The sequence below is a fragment of the Macaca mulatta genome, chromosome 11 (genome assembly GCF_049350105.2).
Source record: "Macaca mulatta isolate MMU2019108-1 chromosome 11, T2T-MMU8v2.0, whole genome shotgun sequence".
In the NCBI taxonomy this organism is placed as follows: domain Eukaryota; kingdom Metazoa; phylum Chordata; class Mammalia; order Primates; family Cercopithecidae; genus Macaca; species Macaca mulatta.
In genome coordinates, this window is record NC_133416.1 from 51276368 (window position 1) to 51298841 (window position 22474).

Sequence of the window (22474 nt, forward strand, 5' to 3'; positions counted from 1 at the left end):
TATATATGTAACAAACCTGCACGTTGTGCCCATGTACCCTAGAACTTAAAGTATAATTTAAAAAAAATTCTTCATTGAACAATTTTAAGAATTTAAGAATTTTAAGTCCATCAGAAGTATGGCTTTGCCCTTAAATATCTAACCCTATTTTGCTTGAATAAGCATGGATCTAACCCAATCCATATCCCCTATCCTTTTTCTTGTCTAGACAGATGTATCCACTTCCTCATAACACAATGGTGTTAATTCCTGCTAATTTTATCCCTAGATATAACATGATCCTTTCTCTTGATTTTATTTGCTCTTTCTTCAAGGCAATGGATAATTTTAGTGCCTTCTTGAGACTTTCGTTTATTCCTCATTACAGTTAGAAGTACATGATCGTCTTCTCTACCTAATTAAATTATAGCCCATTTCCCTAATTATGTTATAAAGTGCTCAAGAGTAGATGTATTTGTGTCTTATAATTTTGTGCCCATATATAATTGTTCCTCAAAATATTAATGCCAACTACTTTCTCTTAATAAGGAAATGATAAAGTCAAAGTCAAAAGCTATGACTGAGAAATATGTTTTTACAAAGTAGAATGACTTGATATTAGGTAGCTTTTTAATATGCCTGGATGAGTTTTGAATGCCCTTCTCCATTCATGAACATAATGGAAAATTAAAGTACTAAATACCTTTGCTTCTGATATTTGGGTAAACTGTAATAAAGTTGTAAATTACTTGGCCAGTTGCAGCCAAATTTTTTAAAATAAATTATCCAAATAATTTTTTTTCTCTTCCCCCGTACCAAGAGAGACCCTGGGAGCAGAACACAAATTAAGCCCATATCTGAATTTACAAGGAAAATATCTGAAACTATATTTACATCCAAGTTTGCAATTTTTTTTTTTTTTTTTTTTTTTTGTGCAGATGGAGTCTTGCTCTGTTGCGCAGGCTGTAATACAGTGGCATAATCTCGGCTCATTGCAACCTCCGCATCCCAGGTTCAAGCGATTCTCCTGCCTCAGACTCCTGAGAAGCTGAGATTACAGGCGCATGCCACCATGCCCGCCTAGTTTTTTGTATTTTAGTAGAGACAGGGTTTCACTGTGTTGCCCAGGCTGGTCTTGAACTCCTGAACTCGGGTGATCCACCCACCCGGGCCTCCCAAAGTGCTGGGATTACAGGCATGAGCCACCGTGTTCAGCCTACAATTTTCAAAACAATCTTGTGTTGAGGAAGGAAATGTCTTCAACAGTGGTCCATCTTTAGTCTTTATCCTGTAAAACCTCTATATGGTTTTTGGAGTTTTTGGCCACTAGTTTGTTCCTGAAATTCTCTCCTTCGCTAGCTTTTTACTGGTTTTCTCTGGATTTCTTAAGCTATCCCTGGCTACACCGTATTAGTCTCAATCTGTCTCTGAATACACCATAAAAAGCAGTAATATTCAATATTCTATGTTTGTTTTCCCCTGTATACACTTTTTATTTTTATTTTTTTACCTGAAAAATTCATTCATCATTATGACTTTAACTTTTATTTGAAAGATTCAAAATTCAGGCCCTGATCTTTTCTTGGTCTAGATTCCTATCTCCAGCTGACTGTTGTTAATCCCTATATAGATGTCCTGCCAGTTCTTAAATTTAACAATCAGTGCAAAACCAAATTCATATTTTGTTTCTATTTTCTTTCCAGTTTCCCAGTTCAGTTAATGGTTTCACAGTTCTTTTATTCACATAGTCTAGAAACTGTGGAAATATCTGCCATTCTTCTCCAATGTTTTACTACCCACCCACTACAATTTCAATTTTCCTTTCAAATTTATCTTCCTGCCTGCAGTATCCTTTCCACTGTGGAAATTTATTCATCTTTTAGGTCTAATATAATCAGAACTCTCAGCCACCCTTCATACATGGATAAAAATCAATCAGATATTCTTAGAAACTTGTATAACATCATTTTTTTTCCTGAGGTATGATTAGTTGTGTATATATTGGCATCCTTCAATTGACAGCAAGTTACTTAAGGGCAGAGGTCATGCCCATGTCTCTATATTTTAGCTATGTGTGTTTATCATGGAAGTTGCTCAAAAAATGTTTCCTGAATTCTCTGTGCCCTTGCCTACATGACAATATAACTTTCAAATTCAAAAAGCAATCCTATTTTCCAATCTTTTACATTACCTGAAGTAACATTTTCTGTTAAGAGAATTTCTAAATTTTGATGAAATTACACTTTTTATATAGCTTTAAAATTCTCCACTGGGTTTACCAAACAAGGTTGATGATTTGCCTTTAAAATGCCAACAATCAGTTCTTAACTCAATCAGGCTGATAAGTGGGTCCCCCGATCACAAGTGCTATCATGCATTTTCCTTATTTTTGAGTGACGTATGGTGGTTTCTGCAGTTTTTCCTGAATTAGTCTTAAATAAGTCAGCATATTCACAAGTTCCCAAGAGAAACTAAGTATATTTCTACAGTAATAAAGCATTAGATGCTTTAAAGAATCTTTCGCCTTAGAATTTAAGAGTGAAATGTGTCCTATATGAATCTTAATATTAATTTTTTGATCTTTCATTGTGGCAAGACATTACATCCTTTAAATATATGTGTATAATTTCAGGGATTTTTTTTGTGTTACTTCTGTTTATTTTATAGTTTTCTTTCACAACAGAAAATTATTTTATGTTTATAATATCTGCCTTCCTAGCCATTGTGTCATGCGGCCCTTATCATGGAAAACATTGTCTCTTTTGGGGGTACTTATGGGGAGTTATCAAAATATGTTTCTTGGTGGAAAGTCTCATGATGATATATCCTCTTCAAGAGATGTTTGAGATGCAACTCAAACATACTGTTGTTCTTAGCCTTGATTTATGTAAACACTTTGTCTTCATCAAAGTCACAAAATTTTATCAGAACCTTATTTTTAATCCAGTATATAAATTCATCCTATTTAGAAATCAAATAAAACATGCTTTTGTCCTGTTCACTGCCATTTGACATCATCCTACTTTTTCTTTTCTTTTTTAAAGTACTTTTAACAACAGGTAAAAGATGCAACTTGATACAGTTAGTTAAGAATATTCTACTTTGCATTTTTAAAAGTCGAGACAATGTTTGGAGTATTGTAGGTATCATTTTATTTTCACTAAATGAATAATAATGGATATAGTTCTTCCTGGCATTGTCTATATTAATGGGCATTAATCTATTGCAATATCTTTATTATGATTTTGTTACCAATCTTGCAGTAATATTTTATTCCTGGGGTAATGATTAATAGAGAATATTTTGTATATTTCTGATATGATTTGGCTGTGTCCCCACCCAAATGTCAACTTGAATTGTAGCTCCTGGAATTCCCACATGTTGTAGGAGGGATCCGAGGGGAGGTAATTGAATCATGGGGGCCGATCTTTCCCTTGCTATTCTCATAACAGTGAATAAGTCTCACAAGAACTGATGGGTTTATCAGGGGTTTCTGATTTTGCTTCTTTCTCATTTTTTTCTTGTTGCCATCATACAGTAAATTGGTACCAGTAGAGTGGGATGTTGCTGAAAAGATACCCAAAAATGTGGAAGTGACTTTGGAACTGAGTAACAGGCAGAGGTTGGAACAGTTTGGAGGGCTCAGAAGAAGAAGACAGGAAAATATGGGAAAGTTTGGAACTTCTTAGAGACTTATTGAATGGCTTTGCCCAAAATGCTGATAGTGATATGGACAGTAAGGTCCAGGTGGAGGTGAAGAACTTGTTGGGAACTGGAGTAAAGGTGACTCTTGTTATGTTTTAGCAAAGAGACTGGCAGCATTTTGCCCCTGCCCTAGAGATCTATGGAACTTTAAACTTGAGAAAGATTATTTAGGGTGTCTGCAGAAGAAATTTCTAAGCAGCAAAGCATTCAAGAAGTGACTTGGCATTCAGTTTTATAAGGGAAGCAGAGCATAAAAGTTTGCAATATTTGCAGCCTGACTATGTGATAGAAGAGAAACACCCATTTTCTGGCGAGAAATTCAAGCCAGCTGCAGAAATTTGCATAAGTAGCATGGAGCCTAATGTGAATCCCCAAGACCATGTGTAAAATATCTCCAGGCCATGTCAGAGACCTTCACAGCAGCACCCCCATCACAGGTCCGGAAGCCCAGGAGGAAAGTGGTTTCGTTGGCTGGGCCTAGGGTCCCCATGCTGTTTGCAGCCTAGGGACTTGGTGCCCTGTGTCCCAGCCACTCCAGCCATGACTGAAAGGGGCCAATGTCCAGCTCAGGCTGTAGCTTCAGAGGGTGGAAACCCCAGACCTTGGCAGCTTCCACATGGTGTTGAGCCTGTGGGTACACAGAAGTCAAGAATTGAGGTTTGGGAACTTCTGCCTAGATTTCAGAAGATGTATGGAAATGCCTGGATTCCCAGGCAAAAGTTTGCTGCAGGGGCGAGGCCCTCTTGGAGAACCTCTGCTAGGGCAGTGCAGAAGGGAAATGTGGGGTCAGAGCCCCCACACAGAGGCCCTATTGGGGCACTGCCTTGTGGAGCTGTGAGAAGAGGGCCACAGTCCTCCAGACCCCAGAATTGTAGACCCACCAACAGCTTGCAACATGCTCCTGGAAAAGCCACAAACACTGAATGCCAGCCCATGAAAGCATCCAAAAGAGAGTCTGTCCACTCCAAAGCTACAGGAGTGGAGCTGCCCAAGACCATGGGAACCTACCTCTTGCATCAGCGTGACCTGAATGTGAGACTTGGAGTCAAAGGAGATCATTTTGAAGTTTTAAAATTTGACTGCCCCACTGAATTTTGGACTTGCATGGCCTCTGCAACCCCTTTGTTTTGGCCAATTTCTTCCATTTGGAACAGCTGTATTTAACAAATACCTGTACCCCCATTGTATCTAGGAAGTTACTAGCTTGCTTTTGATTTTACAGGCTCATAGATGGAAGGGACTGGCCTTGTTTCAGATGAGACTTTACATTGTGGACTTCTGGGTTAAAGAGTTAAGACTTTGGGAGACTGTTGGGAAGGCATGATTGGTTTTGAAATTTGAGGACATGAGATTGGCAGGAGCCAGTGGCAGAATGATATGGGTTGGCTGTGTCCCCACTCAAATCTCAACTTGAATTGTAGCTCCCAGAATTCCCACATGTTGTGGGAGAGACCCAGGGGGAGGTAATCGAATCATGGGGGCTGTTCTTTCCTGTGCTACTGTCATGATAGGGTAAATACGTCTCACGAGATCTGATGTGTTTATCAGAGTTTCCACTTTCGTGTCTTTCTCATTTTTCTCTTGCTGCTGCCATGTAATAAGTGCCTTTTGGCCGGGTGTGGTGGCTCACACCTGTAATCCCAGCGCTTTGGGAGGCCAAGGCAGGCAGATCATGAGGTCAAGAGATGGAAACCATCCTGGCCAACATGGTGAAGCCCTATCTCTACTAAAAATACAAAAATTAGCTGGGCATGGTGGTGTGTGCCTGTAGTCCCAGCTACTCGGGAGGCTGAGACAGGAGAATTGCTTGAACCCAAGAAGTGGAGGTTTCAGTGAGCCCAGATCATGCCACTGCACTCCAGCCTGGTGACAGTGTGAGACTCCGTCTCAAAAAACAAACAAACAAACAAAAACTACATTTCACCTCCCGCCATGATTCTGAAGCCTCCCCAGCCATGTGGAACTCTAAATCCAATTAAATCTCTTTTTCTGTCCAGTCCCTGGTATGTCTTTAGTAGCAGTGTGAAAACAGACTAATACAATTTCCCTCTGTTGAACTGGTGAATTATTTAGCATGTACAAGGTAATTCAGTAGTAAGAAAAATTGGGCTGGTGAGTTAACTAAGAGACACACAGGATTAACATGCCCATTAGGTCCATGTAACCTAGTTTTGCAAGGCATAGACCTCTTTGCTTTGTAAAGAGGAATGTACCACTATTTGCAGTAGCATCTGAGCTTGGTGGATGATAAAGGATGAACATTTTCCACCTCAGGTCAAATAGATGAATTTATTCATTCAACTAGTTGTTAAGCAGCAGCAATGTACCAGTCATTGGTAATCAATAATAAATGGCATAGGCCATCTCCTAATGGCTTTGCAGTCTACTAGGTATTTTTTTTTCCTATTTTTTATTCTACACCCCAAAACTGTGAAACAAGAGAAACTAAAATGGTTCTTCCTAACCAAGATTAACTATGTTCTATACCAATAAGCTACTTTTAAGCGCCTCTCAGTAAACTAACATCCTTCGGATATAGGTAGTGGAATTCCAGCCACTACAATAAATACAATTATTTCAATCATCACTTTTTATATAGAGATTGCCAATGTGCGGGGTCCAACATAGTTGCAGTGACTGGGCACTGCAGAACTCCAGGGGACATTGTTATTACATAGATTAGGACGCTGGGACACTGTTCACATACATTACAACCTGAATGATCAAATGCTCCAACCCAGAGGTATCTTTTCAGCCACCTCTTTTATGGCCTGTCAAGAACAAGTGTTACCAAGTTGTTTCCTTCTTTTTATTTTGTTTACACTTTTGAGGTGCTGCTGTGCTCAGGGTTCTTTTCTTGTTGAAGTAATAGAGATATACAAAGATAAGTAGCACGTAAAAGTGTATTTTAATGGACAATATTAGAGTCTAGTAATTTCCTTTACAGACTCCGGATCTCAATGGAGCCACAAACAAGATAAGTTCGTAACTTCATCTCCATTCTCAAGGATGCTATCTTAACAAATGTGTTCAGGTTGGCCAAAAACCAGCAGCAGCATTTACTTACTGAAAGCCATATGGAAAAGCTGTACTCTTTCACTAGGTCACTTGGCAAACATTACCTTTGTGCTCCCTTGACGTTTCCCCATCTCAAGAGTAGGAAACCAGAAGGGAACTAAATCACTTCCTTCCCCACTTCCTAAACAGCAACGTTGACCTCATCACTGGGCTTCAGGGTTCCGTAAACCCACATATTTCAGGATAAACTGGCTTGAGTACATGAGTGGTGATTGCTTTTCTTACAGAGTTGCAGTGGCAATATTGATCATTAAAACAAGCAAAATGAAAAGTGTTGGCATTCTTTCATGGCCATCTGTGACTTCAGTGTGCTGGTACTTAGTGTTCACAGTCAACTGAATGTTTGAACTGATTCTTGGTTTTGCAGTGAAAAATGAAGGAAAGCATTCTTCTGCTTTTTGCCTGTTTTATTTTTTTCTCATAAATAACATGGTTAGAAATTAGGACATTTAATGGTTTTAAATTCCATTGTAATGCCACATTTTGTTTCATGTATTTAGCATTTTCATATGTGAGACTATATCATAATTTAATTGTAAAATTAAGTTTGCTATCCCGCTTCATGCATTCTTTTATTGTAGTGTTAACTTTAAACCTTTCCATTTTAATAAGATTCACAGACTTTTATTTTTCTGTAAGAAACAGATGCATTATGTGGCTTTTTTTGGTTGCACTCCAACATTTTAACATTAGTATTGTAAAAAGAAATAAAAGTTATTTTTATTTCCCTTAAGATTTCATAGTAACTGTGCAACATGAACATAAGGAATATGATATTCATGACTGGAATCAGATTATAAACATTTAGAACATGAATAATAGTTAATGTATTAAAACACATAAAACATATTTATTATGTCGAATCACATGAAGTTTCTATTTTTGATAGAAAAAAATCATCAAATTTTGGCAATCATCTTATATTAGGTAATTCTGCGCATTTTTGCTACCAGTGTAATGAAAATTAAATTGCATGATAGTTAACCACCATAAATGAGTAGCCCTTTGTGAACTATCTAAACCTAATGCCACTTCTCTCTTTGATTTTTTTTTTTTTTTTTTTTTTTTGAGACGGGGTCTCGCTCTGTCACCCAGGCTGGAGTGCAGTGGCCGGATCTCAGCTCACTGCAAGCTCCGCCTCCCGGGTTCACGCCATTCTCCTGCCTCAGCCTCCCGAGTAGCTGGGACTATAGGCGCCCGCCACCTCGCCCGGCTAGTTTTTTGTATTTTTTAGTAGAGACGGGGTTTCACCGGGTTAGCCAGGATGGTCTCGATCTCCTGACCTTGTGATCCACCCGTCTCGGCCTCCCAAAGTGCTGGGATTACAGGCTTGAGCCACCGCGCCCGGCCTTCTCTCTTTGATTTAATGACTGCTTTCAGGCTGACTACTCAAGAAGTCTATCTTAAGTGGTAATGAATGAAAGAAAACAATATCCATAAATTTAGATACCTAAAGTAAAAGTTCCGTATTTTAGAAAACCCAGGAGTTAGAATAAAGGAGCAGTTAAGACTATGAATTAAACCTTGTTTTGGGAGATTATCTGGATTTATTTACATGTGCTACTATGTCTCTAATCCCATATATAGTAAACAATTGAGTAGGCTCTAAAATGGATGTTTCCAACAAATGGTATCAAGATGATATTACATTTTTGAGAATTTCTGCAGATTTTTAGCTGAACAGAAAAAGTGGTCTATTATAAAACTTGAACTCTACTACAAAGCAAATCCTTAGTGTCAGTAGATATAAATGCTCATCAGTTCTGTAACTGGCAGCCTCTGTGACACAAGCAGGTGGCCTAACCTCTATGGAAGCAGTTTATTTGTTCACTTTACCGACATCTTAGTTCACATATGCATTCACACTTCTTTAGCAACAACTCAGTGATTCTCAGGAGCCCACCCCAGAGGTTAGGAACCATTGGGTTATAAAAGCTCTGTTAACCCTTCTTAGTTTCACATGCTAATTTCTGTTAACGTAAGAGGTATTAGCAACAATTGAGGAAAAGGAAATAGACTAACTGGAAATATGGAATCATGATAATGAAGATTCCAGCCACTGAAGCTGATAATTATGTATGAGTTCTTTCCATTTGACTAGTGGTCAGAAACCAGAGGGGGTAGAATTGATGAGCCAGGGTGTCATGTTGGCAGTGGCTGCAGCCTGAAAGGAAAATAATCCAGATAATTGTTTAATTGGATACTACTTGAAAAGAGAAATTGAACCCCCTTCCCAAGAAGTATGGTCCAGATTAAACACCCTTTCCACCATATTGGTTAAAGAAAAACCCAAGAATGGTGCATTGATGGCCAACATCCATGAAGTTCCATTTTCACTGCCATGAAAATTTTTTTTAACTGTTCCCTGCCAGTCCTTGACAGTCTCTGTCAGCTTTACTTTTCAATGTTAAGTACTTCTGGATGATGATTTTACAATAGTATACTTATAATGAAAAATGAAAAGGAATGAAATCCTGGCTACAAACATAATAACAGGAGGGTAATATTCAAGTGCTTCCTATGAGAGGCATTGCAGTGCAGTGCTTATGACAAAAACTGTCATGAGTCAGCCTGGACTTGAACCATCTTACATCATTTCTATCTTATATGTTATATAATTTTTAAAGTATGTGTTATAAGTTTGGTTTAGTTATTGAAACTTTCTGTGATTCAGTTTCAGTACTTTTAAATTGGGTGGGATGATATTGGGGTAGTAGTAAACATTACGTAAGTTAATTTGCAGTTAATTTGTATAAAGACCTTATACCAGTGCTTGGCTTAAGTGCCATATGTCTGAAACAGTAATTTGCTATTATTACTCTTTCCTTCATGACAGTTTTACAGAAAAGTGACTCTTTATATAACCCAACTAACTGAGCTCTGGCTCTTTCAAACTAATGGTTTTGGCTAAATTATCGTAGCATGGTAAAGTCTATCAATTTTACAAGAAATGGCTCAGAAAAACAAATGGTATGCAATACATTTGCATCTGCAGTTATATCTACATAAGGCACTAAGCATAATTTTGGAGGTGATATGACCAATTAAAAAGTATTTTGCTCCCTCTTTTCTTTTTTCCATTCTCTTGAGATTTTATTTTTAGGTCTTTTTCTCTGAGCTGTATGCATTCATATTTAATGATTTCCATTTTTATTCCTTTTGGAGAATTAAATATTAAATATCAGACAGAATACCTCCTTTAATTTCCCTTTGGAGTAATAAGATGTTACCAGTAACTGTTTCCTGAGATCTGTAGCAATACCCTTTGTCAAAATGGAAGTACATTATAAAGCCGGAAAACCACTTATCAAGAGCTCTTAGAAAGAGTATTTTATTTTATATAAATATATCAAATAATGAAAACATCCAAGAGGTGAATTGGTGCTGATTTGGCCTCAGGAATCTCTCACACAAAATGTTACGATAAATTCTAATTACCAAAGTACTTATCAAATTATAAAAAAAAGTTTTAATTACTAATTTTAATAACTTTATTCACAATGAGATTATTAGCATGAATAAGAATTACTCCCTTTTTCAGTTTTATTGAGGTATAATTAACAAAACTGTATATGTTTAAAGTACAGAACATGATTTTATATACCTATGCATATATCAACACAATCAAATTAATGAACATAGTCATCATACATAGTTACCATTGTGTGTACATGTATGTACGCATGTGGTGAAGACACTCAATACCTACCTTGCTAGTGAATTTCAAGTAAAACTTCAGTATTATTAATTATAGTCATCCATGCTGGACATTAGATCCTCAGAACCTATTCTTTTTATAACTGAAAGTTTGTACACGTCAAACAACATCTCTCAGTTTTCCCCACTCTTAATCCCTGATAACTGTTCTTCTACTCTTTGCTTCTATGAGTTCTACTTTTTCAGATATCACATGTAAGTGATACCATACAGTATGGGTCTTTCTATATCTGGCTTATTTCATTTAGCATAATGTTCTTCAGGTGCATCCATGTTGTTGCAAACGGAAAGATTTCGTCTCTTTTAAGACTGAATGCTATCCCATTGTGTGTGTGTGTGTGTGTGTGTGTCTGTGTGCATGTCTGTGTATGTATGTGTAACATTTTCTTTCTTCATTCATCCATTAACAGGTACTTAGGTTGTTCTACATCTTGTCTATTGTGAATAATGATGATATGGACAAGAGAGTGCAGATATCTAATCAAGATACTGACTTAATTGCCTTTAGATATATATTCAGAAGTGGAATTGCTGGATTGTATAGTAGTTCGATTTTTTATTTTTTGAAGAACCTCCTTACTGTTTGCATACTTCTGAATCAATTTACATTCCCATTCCTACTAACAATGTAAAAGGGATCTGTTTTCTTTTCTTTTCTTTTTCTTTTTCTTTCTTTCTTTCTTTTTTTTTTGAGATGGAGTCTCACTCTGTTGCCTAGGCTGGAGTGCAGTGGCACAATCTCAGCTCACTGCAACCTCCGCCTCTCAGGTTGAAGTGATTTTCCTGCCTCAGCCTCCTGAGTAGCTGGGGTTGCAGGCGCCCATCACCATACCCAGCTAATTTTTTGTAGTTTTGGTGGAGACAGGGTTTCACTATGTTGGCCAGGATGGTCTTGAACTCCTTCGTGATCCACCTGCCTCAGCCTCCCAAAGTGCTGTGATTACAGCCACCGCGCCCAGCCTAGAGATCCCTTTTCTTAACACCATCACCAACACTTGTTACCACTTGTCTTTTTGATAATAGCCATTCTAACAGTGATATGTCATTGTAGTTTTAATTTGCATTTCCCAGATGATTAGTGAGATAAAGCACCTTTAAATACACCTGTTGGGCATTTGTATGTTTTCTTTGGAGGAATGTTTATTCACATCCCTTGCCCATTTTCTAACCAGGTTATTTCATATTTTGCTATTAACTTATATGAGTTCCTTATATATTTTTAATATTAACCCCTTGTCAGATTGTTTCTTTTGCAGTGCATAAGTTTCTTACTTTGATATTATCCCATTTTCTTATTTTTTATTTTTTGCCTCTGCTTTTGATGTCATATCCAAAACAAATCATTGCCAATACGAATGTCAAGGAGCTTTTCCCCTGTTTTCTTACAAGAGTTTTATGTTTTCAGGCCTTACATTTAAGTCTTTAATCCATTTTGAGTTAATATTTGTGTATGAGGTAGCAGTCTGATTTCTTTATTTTGCATATGGATATTCATTTATCACAATGCCATTCTGTTTGTATTCTTAGTGCTTTTGTCAAAGATTAGTTGACTGTCTATGTATGGGTTTATTTCTGGCTCTCTGTTCTATTGGTCTATGTATCTCTTTTTTTATGCCAGTAGCATACTGTTTTGATTACTATAGCTTTGTAACATAATTTGAAATCAGAAGGTGTGACGCCTCCAGTTTTGTTCTTTTTTATTTTTTAAGGACAAGTGTCTCTCTCTGTCACTGGAGCTGCAGTGCAATGGCTTAGTTATAGCTCACTGCAAACTCAAACTCCTGGACTCAAATAATCCTCCCACCTCAGCTTCTGGAGTTGCTGGGGCTATAAGCATGCACCATCATACCCAGCTAGTTATTAATTTTTTAATATAAAAATGAGATCTCACTATGTTACCAGGGTGGTCTGGAACTTCCAGTCTCAAGAGATCCTCCTACCTTGGTCTCCCAAAGCACTGATGTTATAGGCACAAGCTACTGTGCCTGGCCCTGCTCTACTTTCCCAAGATTCATTTGGCTATTCACCATCTTCTATAGTTTTATATTAATTTTAGAAAAGTTTTTCTGATTTCTTTGAAAAAATGACATTGGAATTTTTATAGGAATTACATTGAATCTGAAGATTTGTTTAGGTAATATGGACATTTTAACAGTATTAAGTATTCCCATCTCTGAAGATAGGAAGTATTCCATTTTTTTCTCTCTTCTTCAGTTTCTTTCATTAACATCTTACAATTTTCAGTGTACAGATCTTTTACCTCTTTTAAATTTATTCCCAAGAATTTTATTCTTTGTTATTCTTTTGTAAATGAGATTGTTTTGATTCTCTTTTAGATGACTTACTATTAGTATGTAGAAACACAGCTAACTTTTGTATGTTGATTTTTTGTCCTGCAACTTTACTCAATTTGTTTATTAGTTGTAACAGTTTTGTTTTGTTTTGTTTTTTTGTGGAGTCTTTAGGGTTTCCTGTATGTAAGATCATGTTATCTGCAATCAGAAACAGTTTAACTTTTTCCCTTCTGAATTGGATATCTTTTATTTCATTTTCTTGTCTAATTGCTCTGACTAAACTTTCAGTACCATGTTAAATAGAAATGATGAGAGTGGGCATCTTTTCTTCTTCCTGATCTTACAGTAAAAGCTTTCATCTTTTCACTGTTAAGTACGATGTTGGTTGTGAGGTTGTTATATATAGCCTTAGTTCCGTTGAGGTACATTTCTTCTATACCTAATTAGTTGAGAGTTTTTATCATGGAATAATGTTGAATTTTATCAAATGCTTTCTCTGCATTTGAGATGATCATATGCTTTGTATCCTTTATTCTCTTAATGTGATGCGTCACATTTTTTGATTTGTGTAAGCTAACATATCCTTGCTTCCCAAGGATAAATGTCATTTGATCATGGTATTCATTTAAAGTACTATTAATGTGGCTTGATAACATTTTCTTAAAAATGTTTGCATTTATATTCATTAGGAATATTGACCTATAGTTTTCTTTTTCTATAGTATCCATATCTGGCTTTAGTATCACAATAATGCTAGCTTCTTAAAATGAGTTTGGAGGTATCCTCTCCTTCTGAATTTTTAGAAGAATTTGAAAATGATTGATAATAATTCCTCTTTAAATCTCTGATATAATTCACTTGTGAAGCTATCAGGTTTTGGACTTTTCTTTAGAGGTTTTTGATTACTGATTCAATCACTTACTAATGATCGGTCTGTTCAGGTTTTCTGCTTCTTCATTATTCAGTCTTGGTAACTTGTATATTTTTAGGAATTTATCCTTATTACAGGTTGTCCAATTTCTTGGAATATTATTATTCAGAGTAGTTTCTTATGACCCTTTGTATTTCTGTGGTATCAGTTCTAATGTCTTCCCTTTTATTTATATTTTTATTTGAGTCCCTTATTTTTTCTTGGTTGGTATGGCTAAAAATTTATCAATTTTGTTTATCTTTTCAAAAAACCACGTTTTGGCTTTGTTGGTATTTCATTGTTTTTTTAGTCTCTATTTGATTTATTTTTGCTCTGATCTTTGTTACATCCTATCTTCCACTAACTTTGGCATTAGTTTGTTCTTCTTTTCCTAGTTCCTTGAGGTATAAAATTTAGTGTTTTATCTTGGAATCTTTCTTTATTCTTATTATAGGCAGTTGTTATTATAAACTTCCCTCTTAGAACTGTATTTACTGCATCCTATCAGTTTGGGTATGTTCTGTTTTTATTTTTTGTTGTGTCAAGATACTTTTGATTTCCCTTCTGATTTCTTTTTTGACCCATTGGTTGTCCAGGTTGCATGTTGTTTAATTTTCATTTGCTTGTGAATTTTACAGAATCTTCCTGTTATTGATTCTGGTTTCATACCATTGTGGTCAGAAAAGATACTTGAGATGATTTCAATCTTTAAAAAATTTTTAATCTCTGTTTTGTGGTTTAACATATGATCTTATCCTGAAGAATGTTCCATGTGTGCTGGTGAAGAAAGTTCACTTCGCTGCTTCAGATGGAATGTTTTGAATATATTTGTTAGTCATTTGGCGTATGGTGTTATTCAAGTCCATTGTTTCGTTGTTGATTTTGATCTGTGTGATCTATTCATTGTTGCAAATAGAAATTGAAGTCCCCTATTATTACTGTATTGCTGTCTCTTGTTTTCAGTTCTGTTAGTAGTTTAGATGCCCTGGTACTGGATACATATATATTTGAAATTGTTACATTCTCTTTATATATTGACCTTTTTTATTACATAATGACCTTCTTTGTTTCTTGTAACAGATTTTGACTGAAAGTCCATTCTGTCTCATTTAAATATATCCACCCCTGCTGTCTTTTGGTTACTATTTGATTAGAATATCTTTTCCCATTCCTGCATTTCAGCATATGAGTGTCCTTAAGACTAAACTGATGATGATCTTATAGGAAGCATATAATGGACTCTAGTTTTTGCTTCTTGAATCTATTCAGTCACTCTGCATTTTAAGATGAAAGAATATAATCCGGCCGGGCGCGGTGGCTCAAGCCTGTAATCCCAGCACTTTGGGAGGCCGAGACGGGCGGATCACGAGGTCAGGAGATCGAGACCATCCTGGCGAACACGGTGAAACCCCGTCTCTACTAAAAAAAATACAAAAAACTAGCCGGGCGAGGTGGCGGGCGCCTGTAGTCCCAGCTACACAGGAGGCTGAGGCAGGAGAATGGCGTGAACCCGGGAGGCGGAGCTTGCAGTGAGCTGAGATCCGGCCACTGCGCTCCAGCCCCGGCGACAGAGCGAGACTCCGTCTCAAAAAAAAAAAGAAAAAAAAAAAAAAGAAATATATATATATATATAATCCATTTATATTTAAACTAATTATTGATAGGTAAAGACTTATGACTTCCACTTTTTAAAATGTTTTGCTATTCTTCTGTTCCTTTCCTTGTCTCCTGCTGTATTCCTTTGTATTTTGATGATTTTCTAAAATCCTATATTTCAATTCCTTTCTTTTTGTCTTTTGTGTATCTACTAGAGGTTTTTTCTTTGTGGTTACAATGAGGCTTGCATAAATGATCTTATAACATTCCATTTTAAGTTGATAAGAACTTGACTTCACTTGCATACAAACATGCTACATTTTTACTCCCCAGTCAACATTTTATGCTATTGATGTCACACTCTGCATCTCTTTAGATTGTATATCTTTAACAAATTAGTGTATCTATAGTTATTTTAATACTTTTTTTATGCTTTAAGTTCTAGGGTACATGTGCACAATGTGCAGGTTTGTTCCATATATATACCTGTGCCATGTTGGTGTGCTGCACCCATTAACTCGTCATTTACATTAGGTATATCTCCTAACTCTATCTCTCCCCCCTCCCCCACCCCACTTTACTCTAAAGTTATAAGTGGTTTATATACAACTATTGCAATATTCTGAACTTGACTGTATTTTTAACTACTAGTGAATTTTATATATTCAGATATTTTTATTTTGTCAATTAGCATCTTTTCAGTTCAATTTAGCATTAGGTTCTACCTTTAGCATTCTTTTAAAAGTCAGATCTAGTGGCAATGAATTCCCTTAGCCTCAGCTTCTGTGGAAAACTCCTTCTCTCTCCTACATTTCTGAAAGACAGCCTTGTTGGATACAGTATTCTATCTTAACTCTTCGTTTCCTCAACACTTTGAATATATCATTCCACTCTCTCTTGATTTTCAAGGTTTTTTATTGAGATGTTCAGCAATAGTTTTATCGGAGTATCCTTCTTTGTGATGAGTCTCTTTTCTCTTGGTGCTTTAAAGTTTCCCTCTTTGTTTAAGACTTTTGTCAATTTGATCATAAAGTATTCCCTCTCTATCTGTGAGGAATACATTCCTCACAGTGGGTGCCTGAACTGTGGATAGTACTGAATCCAATTGCCATCAGTTGGAACCTGTTTCTCTTCATGTCTTCTACAAACAAATTTAATGCCTTTTCCATCTTTGCTTATCACACATTGTGACCATAACTTCTGCAGTCTGAGGTGCAACAGCAAAACTAGTATGAATTTACATTTTTTCTTCTTAATTTCATGGGTAGAAGATTTGTTCTTACCGTGGATCTTGGGAAACTCAGCATACCATTTTTTTCTTTCTTTATTAAGTCAAGAGCTTTCACCTTTTCACTTGATGGCTTCTCTTTGGCATATCCAAATTTCCAGGATCACTACTCTTGTGCTTTGGAGCCATTATTAAGTAAAATAAGTATTACTTGAACACAAGGAAAACTGCAATACCACAACAGTCAATCTGATAACAGATGGCTACTAAGTGACTAAATGACTGGTAGCATACTCCGTGTCAGTATGCTGAAAAAAGGGATAATCCACATCCTGGACAAGAAAGAGCAGGATAGAGTAAGATTTCATCACTCTGCTCAGAACAGAATGCAATGTAAAACTTGTGAATTGTTTATTTCTGGAATTTTCCATCTAGTATTTTCAAACTGTGGTTGACTTACTGTAGGTAAATGAAAGCATTGAAAGTGAAACCACAGATATAGGGGAACTACTGTAATGTGTCTCAGAAAAATATTCTCTGAATGGGTCCTTCTTTAGATTATTTGAGCTTCATGAATTTGGATGTCTGTATCCCTCTGGGAAGTTTTCAGGCATTATTTCTTTAAGCCTTCTGTTTCTTTCTTTCTCTCTTCTCCTGTGACTTTCATAAATCATGTATTTATTATCTTGATGGTACCCATAGGTTAGTATTCTCTCTTTCTATATATATTGAATTTATTTATTTTTTTGAGAGAGGGTCTTGCTCTGTCACCCAGACTGGAGTTCAGTGGTGTGATCTTGGCTCACTGCAACCTTTGCCTCATGGGCTCAAGTGATTCTCCTGCCTCAGCCCCCCGAGTAGCTGGGACTGCAGGTGCAGGCCACTATGCCTGGCTGATTTTTCTTTTTTTCTAAGAGACAGGGTTTCACTGTGTTGCCCAGGCTGGTCTCGAACTCCTGACCTCAAGCAATCCACCTGCCTTGACCTCCCAAAGTGCTAGGATTACAGGCATGAGCCACTTGGCCTAGTATACTGTCTTTACTCTTTTTCCATTGTCATTCCTATAACTGGCTAATTTCATGTGACCTGTCTTTAAGTTTGATATTTTTTTTCTGCATGATTAAATATGATATTATAACTCTCTTTTGAATTTTTTCAGTTCTGTTATTATATTCTTCAATCCAGGATTTCTGGGTTTTTTTTATGGTTTCTGTTTTTTATTAACTTCTAATTTTGTTCATGCATTCTTTTTCTGATTTCCTTTAGTTGTCTGTTTCCTTTTCCATCCCATTGATCTTCTTTAATATGATTGTTTTGAATTCTCTGTCAGATAGTTCACAGATCTCAATTTCTTTGGGGTTGTTACTGGCACTTACTACTTTCCTTTTGTGGTGTCTTGTTAATCTGATTCTTTATTATCTGTGTAGCTTTGCATTTGTGTCTACATTTGAAGGAACAAATACCTGTTCAAGTCTTTACAGATTGGCTTTGGTGGATGTTGATCTTCTTCTATAGTGTTCCCAGCCTGTTAGGATTTCTTGTGGGATCACAGTCGACTGGAATTTTAACTGGGTCACGTGACTTTTGCTGGTTCTTACAAGGAGCACGAGTGTATATGAATCCTGTCTGGTCTCAAGACAGATTGGACTTTGGGCAGTAGAACTGACACTAGGGCAAGAGTGTGCTTTAGATTCTACAGTTGGCTCCACAGATGGTAGGCCTGTTGCCAGGTAGGCTATTTGATGTCTTTCTCTCCAGGTTCTTAGGAGGGCTCCCACTGGGTCATTAGGTGGATCCTTGGTCAGGCAGAACTGGTCCTGGACTGTGGTTGAGAGGGGCTAGAACTGAGTTACAGGGGGTGCTTCAGGGTCCACAGCTGAGTTCAGTGTTTTTAGATCTCTCTCCAGGGTCACAGACAAATATACCTCCTGCCAGGTTCTTGACTGGGCAAGACTGCCCCTGACTGCAGCTGAGAAGGGCTGGAACTGGGTCACAGGTCTACTTCAGGATCTATATTCAGCCTGAGGCCCATTTCTGGGAGCATGGATGAGCGTGTTTTCTATAAAGTCCCTTGGTGGGCAGAACTGCTCTCAGATCACAGCTGAGAGAAGTTGGAACAAAGTTAAAGGGCTCTTTCAGCATCTACAGTGGGACCAAAGTTGGTGGGACTGCCACCAGGGCATGAATGGGCATACCTCCTGGCAGATCCCTGTGTGGGCAGAAATGCTCTCAGACTACAGGTGAGAATGGCTAGAGCTGAATTACAGGGCCTCTTTAGGGTCCACAGCTGGGGCTGAGATCAGCAGGTCTGTTGTACAAAGTGCATGTGGGCATGACTCCTCCCTCATTCCTTGGTGGATGATTCTGGTGGCAGGATGAAGACCAAATGGAGCTGTAGCCAAGTTCATAGGGGGATGAGGCTGTTTCTGGGTCTGTATCCAGGACCACTGTTCATAAGCCTGGGGACTGGGTACAGGCCTGCCCTCTCAGACAGCCGTGATCAGTCTTGGACTTTGTATCTGAATCCTAAAGCTAGGAAAAGGCACTTTTGTCCATAAATAGCTGCCAAATTATTGTTCTATGGGAGGATATGAGTAGAGGATCTCCTAGTCTGCTATCTTGCTGACTCCTAGAATAGTTCCTTTATAAATATTGTAATAGATGAGGTTTCAATTGCTCAGCAGACACTTATTCCAAACTCCTAGACTTTCACACCTAAAAATGTGCCTCTGAATAAATATTTAATTTTACAGTATCAGTTTACATTTTTAGACCTATGAAGTAACATTAGAGTATTAATTCTTCTTTTTTTTTTTGACAATTATTTAAGACCTTTATTAACAGGTGCTTGCAGTTTGTTGACTTTTTTGAAAAAATCAAGTTGTAAACTTTTATTACAAATTAAAAATGAAGTTCTTAAAAATCTCAACTTGACCAGATATGAAACAATTTAAAAACCTTTAAAGGCGTATTGAGAAAAACCAGGCTTTTTTAAAAAACACGTTTGTTATTACCAAAAAGAGACGTCTTTAGGTAAAAATAATAAAAACCCCATGCTGCATAGATAATGCAGATAGTTCTATTTATCTGGTCAACGGGCAAAAAGCAAGCACTTAAGGTCTTCAGCTCCAATCTTTTGTTCATTTCTTATTGCTGGAATTTCATATTTCTTCTTGTTGGATGACTAAACCGGATGATGGTAGAGATGGTAAGCCGGCATTTACTCAGCCCCGCCCTGCTCAGCCTAGGGAGCGGACGAATTCTCAGCTGGTGGATCGGCTGCTTTTGTCTCTTTGCCATCTTGTGGTTTAGGGTTTTCTGGGCGTCTGCGTCGGTAATTGAAGTTGCGGCGGTACCAACGTTGAGGTGGCTGCTGACCTTGGGTCTCATCTCCTTGATTTTCTTTATCTTCTTCATTGCCGTCCTCTCTAGGCTGTCTTTGGCGGGGAGGGCCCCTGCGGAATCGTGGTCTATATCCCCGATACATATTCTGCCTCACTGGTCTACCTTGTTCTCCTGCACCCTGGTTGTCAGCACCCTCCATCACTTCTCCCTGCACAGGAGGGTTGGAATACTGTGGTCGACGCCCATAGGGTCTCCGCATGTAGTAAGGTGGGAACCTTCGCCTGCGGTAGGGCCGGCGTTGTTGGGCTTGGCCTTTGGGAGCACTCTCCGATCCCTCGTTCTTTTCCCCACTCTCACTATTCTGGTAATTTTGCTGGTAATTGCGTGGAGGACCCCTACGACGTGGATAGCGTCTATAATGGTTACGGTCTGCTGCATATTTACTGCCTTGAACTGGAACACCACCAGGACCTGTAACATTTGCTGCCTCCGCACCCTTTTCTCCTTCAACAACATCAAACTCCACAGTCTCTCCATCTCCTACACTGCGAAGGTACTTCCTGGAGTTATTCTTCTTTATGGCAGTCTGGTGTACAAATACATCTTCCTTGGTGTCATTCCTGTTGATGAAACCATATCCGTTCCTTACATTGAACCATTTTACTGTTCCCAAAACCTTCGTTGCGATGACCTTCTTGTCCCCGCCGGCAGGCGCCGCCGATGTGAGGCCGCCCGGGCCACCGCTCCCTGCGCCGCTGCCCGTAGTGCCGGGCTTGGTGTCCGAGGCGCTGAGGGCGGGGGCGGCGGGGGGGGCGGCGGGCGGCTGCTGGGTCTCGGCCTCGCTGCTCATGGTTGCGGTGATGGTGACTGGGGCCGGCTGCGGCAGCTGCGGCTCCTCCCGGGGTGTGATGGTAACTAGGCCGGCGGCGGCGGTGGGGCTGCTCAGGGCTCTCTGGGGTCCGCTCTCCGCTCCCGCTACCAATCGAACTCGTATTAATTCTTCTTAATCAACTATCTTTACTAAAGGAGGTTCCAGGTGAAAATGCAGTAATGATATTAAAAATATCACAGAGCCTGTGGACTACAGGCTCTGACCAATAGAATACATACTGGCCATAGAACTAGAGTGAGGTACTAGAGTACCCTTGTTTCACCAGAGGTTAACCAGGCAGTGCTGGATAACAGGTAGGTGAGAGGCTCTGTGAAGGAGGCTGGGGAGGCAAAGAAAGTGGGACATGAGAAAATTGGGGCCCCAACTATTTACCAACCTATACAGCCATATGAGTGCATCCTGTAAAGTGTATATATTTATAGCATCCTTGTGGGAAATGCACTTGAAAAGCCAAGAATGATGAGAAAATATCCTTATTACCCAAAAAACTTTGAATAATAATCAATATTTATTCTTCATTGAGGTTGTTATATTCCTTCTTGAAAAAAGAAATTGTGGTGATTTCATTCAGAGTTGTTTGAGGTTTCTCAAGCTCAAGAAAACAAAATCAAAAACACATAGACTTAACCTGGAGAAAATTTTGCTTAAGTCCCGCTATTCTTATTATATAATACTTGCAATTTCTATCTATTGAGTTATAATAATTAGTTAGAACTTCTCCCATACTTATTTAATTCCTTTGAATTTCTGTGGTCAAAGTTACTCTATACCATAGCAGGAGACAATCTGTACTTTTTATTTTAGAGGTCATGAGTCAAATTCTTTTGAAAGTTTGCAATTTTAATAAAATAATGAGTTTTAATAGGAATGTTTATTTTCTAAAATTTTAAAAAATAATGTATCTTTCCATTCATGAGGAGAAAAAATATAAGAAACATTTCTTTATATCCATTATATAAAAGTATAACTTGCTTCAAATAAGAAATTATGAAAAGGAAAACCAAATTTTTGGTTTAGGGGTTTATACTATGTACAATTGAAAAGAGAATTCTATGAAGATTCATTTTTTTTATGAATTTCAATTATTATAAGACATTAGAGGGCAAAAAGAGTTTTGTTAATTGCCAAAAGGGGTATGTGTTCTACAATATTATTTCACCTCTATGTTTTTTCTTCTGTTTTCCTTTATTTCCTTTTTCTTTCTTGCATTTTTATCTGATTAAGTTAATTTCAAATAATTGGTTTTTTTCTTCTTATAATTCTAAACAATATCTAGCCATCAATATAGCCCTGGAAAGCACAGGCTTGACTACATTATGGACAATTCTCTGGCAGATTAAATTTTCATCACCCACATTTCAGATCTACTTTAAAAGTCGGCATTAAAGACTAATTTGAGTAATTTTCTGATTTTTAAAAATGCTTTAGTTTCAACTAACCCTCATTGAACTCCATCTGTGTATACTTATGCAAGATTTTATGGGGGCTAAAAAGATAGATAAGAGAAAATGTCAGGCTCCTAGTATCTTATAGCAGGGAGTAGGTGCTCTGACATGGAGAAAGGTCACTGGACCACAAGCCATGGATGAAGTATGTCCTATGAGAACAAGCTACATTATTGGCTTTTAGAGGTGGTCCCTGTATGGAGCTTATCAAGTCTTGGAGATGGTGATGAGTCTGGTGTAACTATCCCTCCCTTTTGTAGAAGGATAATGGAATCCAAAGATTTC

At 37.8% G+C, this 22474-nt stretch overlaps 1 protein-coding gene and 1 pseudogene across 8 annotated transcripts in view; one reads left to right on the forward strand and one right to left on the reverse strand.

The window, feature by feature from the left end:
• The window catches only part of TMEM117 (transmembrane protein 117), a 564266-nt gene that overhangs the window by 436725 nt on the left and 105067 nt on the right, over positions 1–22474 (forward strand).
• LOC100430352 (Y-box-binding protein 1 pseudogene) lies at positions 19313–20850 on the reverse strand (annotated as a pseudogene). The gene has a single exon (XR_001447995.3). The product of XR_001447995.3 is annotated as a Y-box-binding protein 1 pseudogene (transcript).